Here is a 9,217-nt window from a genome sequence, read left to right as displayed (position 1 = left end):
AAGGTATTTTTTAAAAGAGAATGAAACAAAATTAAAACAAAAAATACAAAGGAATACATCGGTAAAAACAGAGAAGCCATTGATGAAATATTGAGTTAAATATCAATAAATAACAAAACAGAATAGTGTGATTAATCTTATTAGCCCAACAATGTCTGCTTAAATATATGGGTCTTTAAAGGTAAAGGTAAAGGGACCCCTGACCGTTAGGTCCAGCCGCGGACGACTTTGTGGTTGCGGCACTCATCTCGCTTTACTGGCCGAGGGAGCCGGCTTACAGCTTCCGGGTCATGTGGCCAGCATGACTAAGATGCTTCTGGCGAACCAGAGCAGCACATGGAAACACCGTTTACCTTCCCGCTGGAGCGGTACCTATTTATCTACTTGCACTTTGACGTGCTTTCGAACTGCTAGATTGGCAGGAGCTGGGACAGAGCAATGGGAGCTCACCCCGTCGCGGGGGTTTGAACAACCGACCTTCTGATCGGCAAGCTCTAGTTTAAAACTTGCCACTATTTTCTGCTTCGTGAGCATTGTGTGGAAGGGTGTTGCAGAGTTTGCAGTGTATTGCACTGTGCTGTGCCAGTGTAATTGATTTTCTTTTTGTCTGCCTTGTTAAAGTCAATAAATTTATCTGAAAAGAAGAGGATTTGCTGCTTGAGGGTGACAGAGCCTTTTGATCCACCTTACTTTTGCAAGCCTAAAGGTCCAGTGTGAGACTGGATACCTCCAGCAAAATACCGGCAAATCAGGAGGCAAGCAAAGATGGCAATTCAATAATTATAACAGAAATGCATAGCAAAGGCCCCCGAGTGTAGCTTACTGGTAATCTAATTCAAAACATAATACAGCAATCCCAAATAAACAACCCAATTCCAATAATCCTCTGGAAATGAATTTTTAATCAAGGCTTATCCCAAGATTTGTATACATGTTTCCTAAGATTTATATACATATTTGTAAATCGTCCCATTTGAATCCTTTAAAAATGACTAGCAACTTAAATATGTATTTATTAAAGAGCCACCAATAAATACATTTTCTGGCTTCCTGCGGATTGAAATGTTCAAGACAAAACACGAAAATCAGGACACGCAGTCATTGAGCTGGAGACAGGAGAAGGAAAACAGAAAAAGGAGTCAGGTCCAGCAATTGCATTTCAATTTAAACGGGAGCGAAAGGATGTCTGGGTGCAGAAAATAAAGTCTGACATTGACAAATCCACTCTTGGGCTTAATTCTTTTTCTATTCTCAGGGAAAGGAGAATTTCAATTGCTCTTGGCAAAGCTCCTGAAGAAAGTGAATTATCTCTATTCTTAAGGAAGGTGACCCACATTGAGGGATTGGCAAAAGAAACACAATGGGCGTCTCAGGGAAGAGCCTGATTCTGAAGAGATCAGTGCCCCTTCAAAGCCCTCAGGTGCCTCTGGAGAATCTGAGCTCCCACTTGAAACTAAACTCTGCTAGTCTGAAGCTGCCACCCTGTATCCCAGTGGTGGGGAAACTCTGGGATGTGAAACTAGCTAGGGCCACTAGGCCTCCCCATGTGGCCCCTTTCAGTTAATAAAATCAACTAAACCGGGGTGGGAGACCTACATACCCTCCAACATTTATCCGATGAAAACAGGGACACCCTATTCCATAATAATAATAATAATCATTATGGGGGGTACGCAGGGGAACACATACCCCTAAACATTTTGTGAATCTAAGTTTGACCTTTTTGAGGGGCAGTATTTCAATATGAGTAGGAAAAGGAGAGTACCCCTAAACATTTTTTTCAGAAAAAAGCACTAACAACAACAACAACATCAGTTTTATTATTTGTACTCTGTCCATCTGACTGGGTTGCCCCAGCCACTCTAGGTAGCTTTCAACATACATTAAAAAACAATAAAACATTTGACATTTTTTAAAAAAACCCACCTTCCCTATACAGGGCTTCCTTTGTCAAAATAAAAAAAAGCCTTCCAGTAGCACCTTAAAGACCAACTAAGTTAGTTCTTGGTATGAGCTTTCGTGTGCATGAAACAGAAGTTGCCAGATCCTTCTATATAGTGAGAAGGTGGGGAGGGGTATTACTCAGAAGGGTGGTGGGAATGGGAGATTGGCAGATAGCTGAGATGAGCCTGTTGACGACTCTTAACGACTCTTAACGACACCCTTCTGAGTAATACCCCTCCCCACCTTCTCACTATATAGAAGGATCTGGCAACTTCTGTTTCAGTGTATCTGAAGAAGTGTGCATGCACACGAAAGCTCATACCAAGAACTAACTTAGTTGGTCTTTAAGGTGCTACTGGAAGGAATTTTTTTATTTTGACTATGGCAGACCAATACGGCTACCTATCTGTAACAGGGCTTCCTTTGGTTACTTATTTCCTTGGCTCGGGAGTTCCATAACTCCGTACCTGCCAACTTTTCTCAGATGAAAATAGGGACGTCGTGAGGCAAAGCAGGTCATTCTGGGATCAAATCAGAAACTAGGACAGATTCTGTAAATCCGGGACTGTTCCTGGAAAATAGGGACACTTTGAGGATCTGGACCTAACGTGCAGGGACCAAATGTGGCCCTCTAGCCCTCTTTATTTGGCCCTTTGAACGCCCCTCAGGCCACACCCCTCACTGATCCTGCTTTCTCCCAAAAACCAGAAGTGGGGACCATCAGACCCAGGCGCACATGACCCGCCAAGCCATAGCTGTAAACTTTTCCCTTTTCTTGCGAGGAATCCTGTTTGGAATAAGGGAATTTCCCTTAAAAAAATGAAAACGTTGACAGCTATGCACCAAGCCTCTCTGTCTGGCCTTGTGACATCCCCTCCTGCACCCTGCTTGGATCTTCTGCTTCATTGGACGCTGTCCTTGAACTCTGATTGTGCCTCTGGCTTGCCTGGATGAAGGATAGAGAGTGTTGTGTGTACAGAAACTAGCCCACTGTACCAAAGGCAAAGTCAACATCGATTGCTCTGCCCACTGTTGCTCCTGGCCCCGCCCACCACTGGCATGTGCCCCCCAGAATATTGTCCACAACAGAATGCGACCACCGGCTGAAAAAAGGCTCTGCACCCCCATATTAAACCACAGAGACTAGGACTTGCTGATCAGAAGGTCAGCGGTTCAAATCCCTGCGACGGGGTGAGCTCCCATTGATCGGTCCCTGCTCCTGCCAACCTAGCAGTTCAAAGCACGTCAAAGTGCAAGTAGATAAATAGGTACTGCTCTGGCGGGAAGGTAAACGGCGTTTTGGTGCGCTGCTCTGGTTTGCCAGAAGCAGCTTAGTCATGCTGGCCACATGACCCGGAAGCTGTACACCGGCTCCCTCAGCCAATAAAGCGAGATGAGCGCCGCAACCCCAGAGTCGGTCACAACTGGACCTAACGGTCAGGGGTCCCTTTACCCCCATATTAAAGCTTTCCCCTTGGCTAACAATCAAACGTTGATGTCCTGAGACCCATACGTGCTTCTGGTTCTCATGCACAAAGTCCAAAGTCATTTTTTTCTCTCTGCAAAAATCGAATTGTTTCGGTCCAGACGGAGCTTGCTCGGTAATAACGCTTTATATATTATATTTGGACGAGAGCCAGGAACAGAGACTTGTGATCCGGCGGAGAAGACAAAGTCTGGAAACATAAGCAAGTGAATAAATAAAAAAGGAACAATTTTCTTTATTTTTTTTATTTAAAAAAGCCCTCAGCCTTCTTTGGTATGGGGCATCATAGCAGGGCTACAACACTTAATGGAGAAGATGAATTGATTTTAAAAGGTGCCTCTAAGTAATTGAGCAGCAAATGTTTAATTACATTAAAAACACAGGGAGCGGCCTTCCACTGAGTCAGACCTATTGGTCCATCTAGCTCAGTATTACCTACACAGACTGGCAGCAGCTCTCCATGGTTACAGGCAGGGATATTCCCAAACCTACTTGGAGATGCTGAGAACTGATTGATTTCATTGCATTTGTATCTTACCTCTTTCTCCAAGGAGCTCAGGGTGACGTACATGGTCATCGCAATCAGTTCTCCATGGCTGGTTCAAGGTGATTGATGCGGACCTATGGGACCGCCTCTCTTGGTATGCCCCACGGAGAGCCTCAAGGTCCATAAACAGCAACACCCTAGAGGTCCTGGGCCCTAAGGAAGTCAGATTAGCCTCAACCAGAGCCAGGGCCTTCTCAACACTGGCTCCGGCCTGGTGGAACGCTCTGTCTCATGAGACCAGGGCCCTGCGGGATCTGATTTCTTTCTGCAGGGCCTGTAAGACAGAGTTGTTTCACCTGGCCTTTGGCTTAGAATCAGTTTGATTCCCTCCCCCTCTTTCTTTTTCCTTTCTCCTCCTGTGAAGAGGCTGCATCCTAATGGTTTAATGTTGTATTTTAATCTTGTTTTTTAAATTGTATCTTAATCAACTTGTTTTTATTATTGGTATTTAGCCGCCCTGAGCCCGGTCTTGGCTGGGGAGGGCGGGGTATAAATAAAAATTATTATTATTATTATTTATTTATTATCCCCACAACAGTCATGCAAGGTAGATTGGGCTGAGAGAGGCAGCAAATGGCCCCAGGTTACCCCAGTGAGCTTCATGGCCAAGAGGGGATTCGAACCCTGGTCTCTCAGGTCTTAGTCTGACACCCTAAGCACTACACCACACTGGCTCCCAGATTTAACCTGGGGCAACATTACTGCGTATAATTTAAGACCCGGGCTTGCGGCGTATATGGCACATGACGGCATCTCTCTGCCGGGAAGTTAATCACTGCCTAGGATGTCACAAATGGCTCGCAGACAAGGCTTCGGTCGGCACCTTCAATGCTGTGCTGGCCAGCTTGGGGAAGTGAATTATGAAAGCCTTTAATACCTTTGACTCTGTAAATGACCCATAGTGACAATCGGGAAGATACAGCGTCCACTTGGGAGGCTTAGCATGTGCTTTAAGGGAAACAGATCTCTTTGGAACAGCACGCTGGCCGGGTTTTAATAAAGCGTTCCCATTGCAGGTGATCGATGGAGGAGCTGTAGGCAAGTCATTGAAATAATTGGATCAATCGCCTTGCACCAGCCATGGAGAACTGATTGCGAATCGCCTGAAAAGAACCTCACAGGTTCAACCCTCTGAAACTCATGCAAAATTCCCCATGCTTGGGTGCCTGATGTTAATAAGCTTGGAGGTAAGAAATGGTTAAGTCAAGAGGGAAGAACCTCCAGCCCATGATACTACCATAATTAGTCCTGTTTCAGCCACACTGAGCCCACTTGGTTAAATTGTAAAAAAAGAGGTGTTAGCAGGTCTCAGGAATTACTGAAAACCAGATGCCCTTAGCTGGACTCCTCCAAACTCCTGAAGCACTGGTGGTTTGGTTTGCTAAATAACATATGGCCCTCTGTACATGCTCAGAGGTGCTTTCAAGTTCAAGCAGCCTACAGTCAAGGCCACCACACTGATGCCACATAGGATGTGCCACAGGTGCAAACATTTCCCCAGTCCAGGTATCATAGGACCAATTTGTGACAGCTCAAACAAGGGAGCCAGATCACACCTGGATGGTGTGATGATACTGACAGAGGCTCTGTTTGTACACCACAAGTCATTGCTTTGGCGCTCCCTGAATGTAAAGAATACAGTGGTACCTCGGGTTACAATAACTTTGGGAGGTTATCAGGTATGAATAAGAAACTAAAATGTCAGCTTTCCCTTCATCTGTTTCCTTTAAATACTAAACATCCCTTATATAAATGTATGTCAGGAGTTGTCAGCCCAGTGCCCATGGGTTACAGATGCTTCCGGTTACAGACTCCACTAACCCAGAAATAGTACCTCAGGTTAAGAACTTTGCTTCAGGATGAGAACAGAAACTGCGCAGCAGCAGCAGCAGCAGCAGCAGCGGGAGGCTCCATTAGCTAAAGTGGTGCTTCAGGTTAAGAACAGTTTCAGGTTAAGAACAGACCTCCAGAACAAATTAAGTTCTTAACCACAGGTACCACTGTACTGCAGTGTGAATCGCTTCTGGCAACATTCAGATTAATATTTGGGACAGGCAAAAGAAAGGAATTCTCCACATATTGTGTAGTTAAAACTATGGAACTCAGGACCACTTGAGATGAAGTGATAGCTATCAACCTAAAGGAACCCCTGACCATTAGGTCCAGTCGTGGCCGACTCTGGGGTTGCGGTGCTCATCTTGCTTTATTGGCCGAGGGAGCCGGCGTACAGCTGGTCATGTGGCCAGCATGACTAAGCCGCTTCTGGCGAACCAGAGCAGCGCACGGAAATGCCGTTTACCTTCCCACCGGAGTGGTACCTATTTATCTACTTGCACTTTGATGTGCTTTCAAACTGCTAGGTGGGCAGGAGCAGGGACCGAGCAACGGGAGCTCTACCCGTCATGGGGATTCGAACCGCCGACCTTCTGATCGACAAGTCCTAGGCTCTGTGGTTTAACCCACAGTGCCACCCGCGTCCCGGCTATCAACCTGGACAGCTTTAAAAGGTGACCGGGCACATTTATGGGGCACAGCTGGCCCCCAAAGGTTATGTTCCACCTCCACTGCTGGAGGCATTGTACTTCTGAAGACCATTTGCTGGGAAGAGGTTGAGAGAGTGCTGCTCTTGTGCTTAGGTCCTGCTTTCAGGTTTCCCGTGGGGGTATTATCTGGTCAGCCATTGTGAGAACAGGATGCTGGCCCTTGGCCTGATCCGGCAGGCTCTTCTTGAAGAGATTGAAGGGAGATCGAATTCTGGGAATCCTGGACAAAGATGTCTCAAAAGAGGAGCCGACCACTTTTCACTTCTTGGTGAAGTTCAACATAATGATAATAATTTATTACATACCCCACCCATCTGACTGGGTGGCTTACAACAAAATATAGAATATGATAAACACGATACATCAGACACTCATCTGTAAGAATGGAGCTATAACTTTACATTGATTTGTCTATTTCTCTTTTAAAGCCATCATGGTTGGTGGCCATCACTGTCTCCTTGTGGAAGGGAGTTCCATAGTTAAAGAAAAGTCCTTTCTTTTAGCTGTCCTGACCCTTCAGCTTCCTGACATTCAGCTTAATAGATATCCACAAGCAGTGCCGGATTTATGTACAGGCTAAGTAGGCTAAAGCCTAGGGCCTCTAAATCTAGGGGGCCTCGCCAGCCTGCGTGCTCCCCAGCGGGCAGTCTCCCCTCTCCCACCAGAGCGGTACCTATTTATCTACTTGCACTTTGACGTGCTTTCTTTTTTTAATCATAATTTTTACTGAGTTTTCCATATTTCATTTCAGTTCAATACACATATTCACAGCTTATATTATTTGCTCAAAAGGAGCATTGACTTCCTTCCCTCCCTCTTTCTGACATCCCTATAACATTAACATATCTATCGCATTTCCCTAATCGCTTCTTTATCATATACTGACTTTAAGAAATCACACTCTCATTTATAAATCAGCATCTTAATTTCACATTACTAAACATTTCACGTTACTGCTACAAACGTTTTCATTCTTTTAAGTAATAAATAAATTTGCTCCAGTCCTTTTGAAATTTTTCGTTGGGTCAATTCTTGATTCCCCCCCCCCCCCCGTGCTTTCTAACTGCTAGGCTGGCAGTGAACAACGGGAGCTCACCCCGTCGCGGGGATTCGAACCGCCGACCTTCCGATTGGCAGAATTTTAAATACTGTATTTTTCTCTCTATAACACGCATATTTTTTCTCCTAAAAAGGAAGGGGAAATGTCTGTGCGTGTTATTGAGCGAATGTGTGGTCCCTGGAGCCGAAAAATCAGGCAAAAATCAAAACGCGCAGTCATGGAGAAGGGAAACCTGAAAAGAGGAAGCTGCTGCTTTCCTGCATTCTGCCTCAGGGTTTTACTGCCCACCCTTTTCTGTTTCGTTGCTGTGTTTGCTCAAACAGAACAAAGAGCAGGGAAAGCCCCTCCCCTCCAGGCAAGCAGAGGGGAAAGCAGAGTGTCGTTCCTTCCTCTCTGTGCTCCGGTGCTGCTGAAAACATGCAGGTGGGAGAGAGAGAGAGTTAGAGAGCGCGCGAGCTGGCTGGCTTGGGTGCTTGGGTGGGGGGAAACTTTTGCCTTCCTTTTCTCCCTCCCGTTATAGCCCTCTCCTGCATTCTTAGCCAGCTGCTTCTCTGCACACCCCTCTCGTGCTCCTTGTCCCTTCTGTGTTTTTCCTTCCCTCCCCACTTAAAATGTGGTTACAAAGCATGGATCCACATGGATCCTCAGGATCTTTGCATTGGGTCACCCCAAATTCACCATCAGAGCACATAGCATGTCCATGACTACAGCCTGCCCCCCCCCAAATCACGCACCCACTGTTGCCTGGGGCTGCAATAGTGCAAAAACGTGGTTAAAAAGCATGGATCCACGTGGGTTCTCAGGATTTTTGCATTGGGTCACCCCAAATTCACCATCAGAGCACATGTCTGTGGCCACAGCATGAAGCACAAGAATGATACATCCACTGTTTCATTCAGAATGTTTTTTCCCTTGTTTTCCTCCTCTAAAAACGATGTGCGTGTTATGGTCAGGTGCGTGTTATAGAGCGAAAAATACGGTACCCGTCAACATCCTTGGCGTCACTCAATTTTGTTTATAACACGGTTCCATTTTCTTCTAGTCGTGAGGGTGGAGTCTGGGGAGGTTCCTCGCAAGTGGAGTAGCCTAGAGCCTCTCTTCATCTAAATCTGGCCCTGTCCACCAGTTCTAGATGTTCTGAGAGGATAAAAACTTTTCTGCTCAGAATTCTACTTTCTCCATTTCTTTCTGTCTTTCGCTAGGGGGCGCCCAAGGCCACCCCATTCCCGGTCCCGCCTCTTTTCCTGCCTGTCCGCCTTTCCAAGCACAAAGCCGAGGCGGGAGTCGGTCACTCTCTCTTCGGAGCTTCTATGGTCTAAGCGGGGAGCGGGTAGGTGGGGAAGAGGGTGTATGTCGGGCTGAGCGGCAGCGCCGCTCGACCAATCCATGAGAGCGGAAGACGTAGAGCCCCCACCCACTTCCTAACATAGGTGCTTAAAGGTGGGCACAAGCCTAACGAAGCTATACAGAAACTTCCGGTCCCCTACCGAAAGTGCTGAGGTGGGTGAGAAAGCGGCAAACATGCTAAGAAATCATTGCGTGGGGAACCGCAGTACATGGCCACCTATGAAAGAGCTACATAAATTCGGGGTGGGGGGGATACAAAGCGGTTCCTGCCGCTTTATCCCCGCTCGTTT

This window comes from Podarcis vaucheri (genome assembly GCF_965113315.1).
Source record: "Podarcis vaucheri genome assembly, chromosome: 16".
Taxonomy (NCBI): domain Eukaryota; kingdom Metazoa; phylum Chordata; class Lepidosauria; order Squamata; family Lacertidae; genus Podarcis; species Podarcis vaucheri.
The sequence above is the reverse complement of the archived record's forward strand: the minus strand, read 5'-3'. Positions refer to the sequence as shown.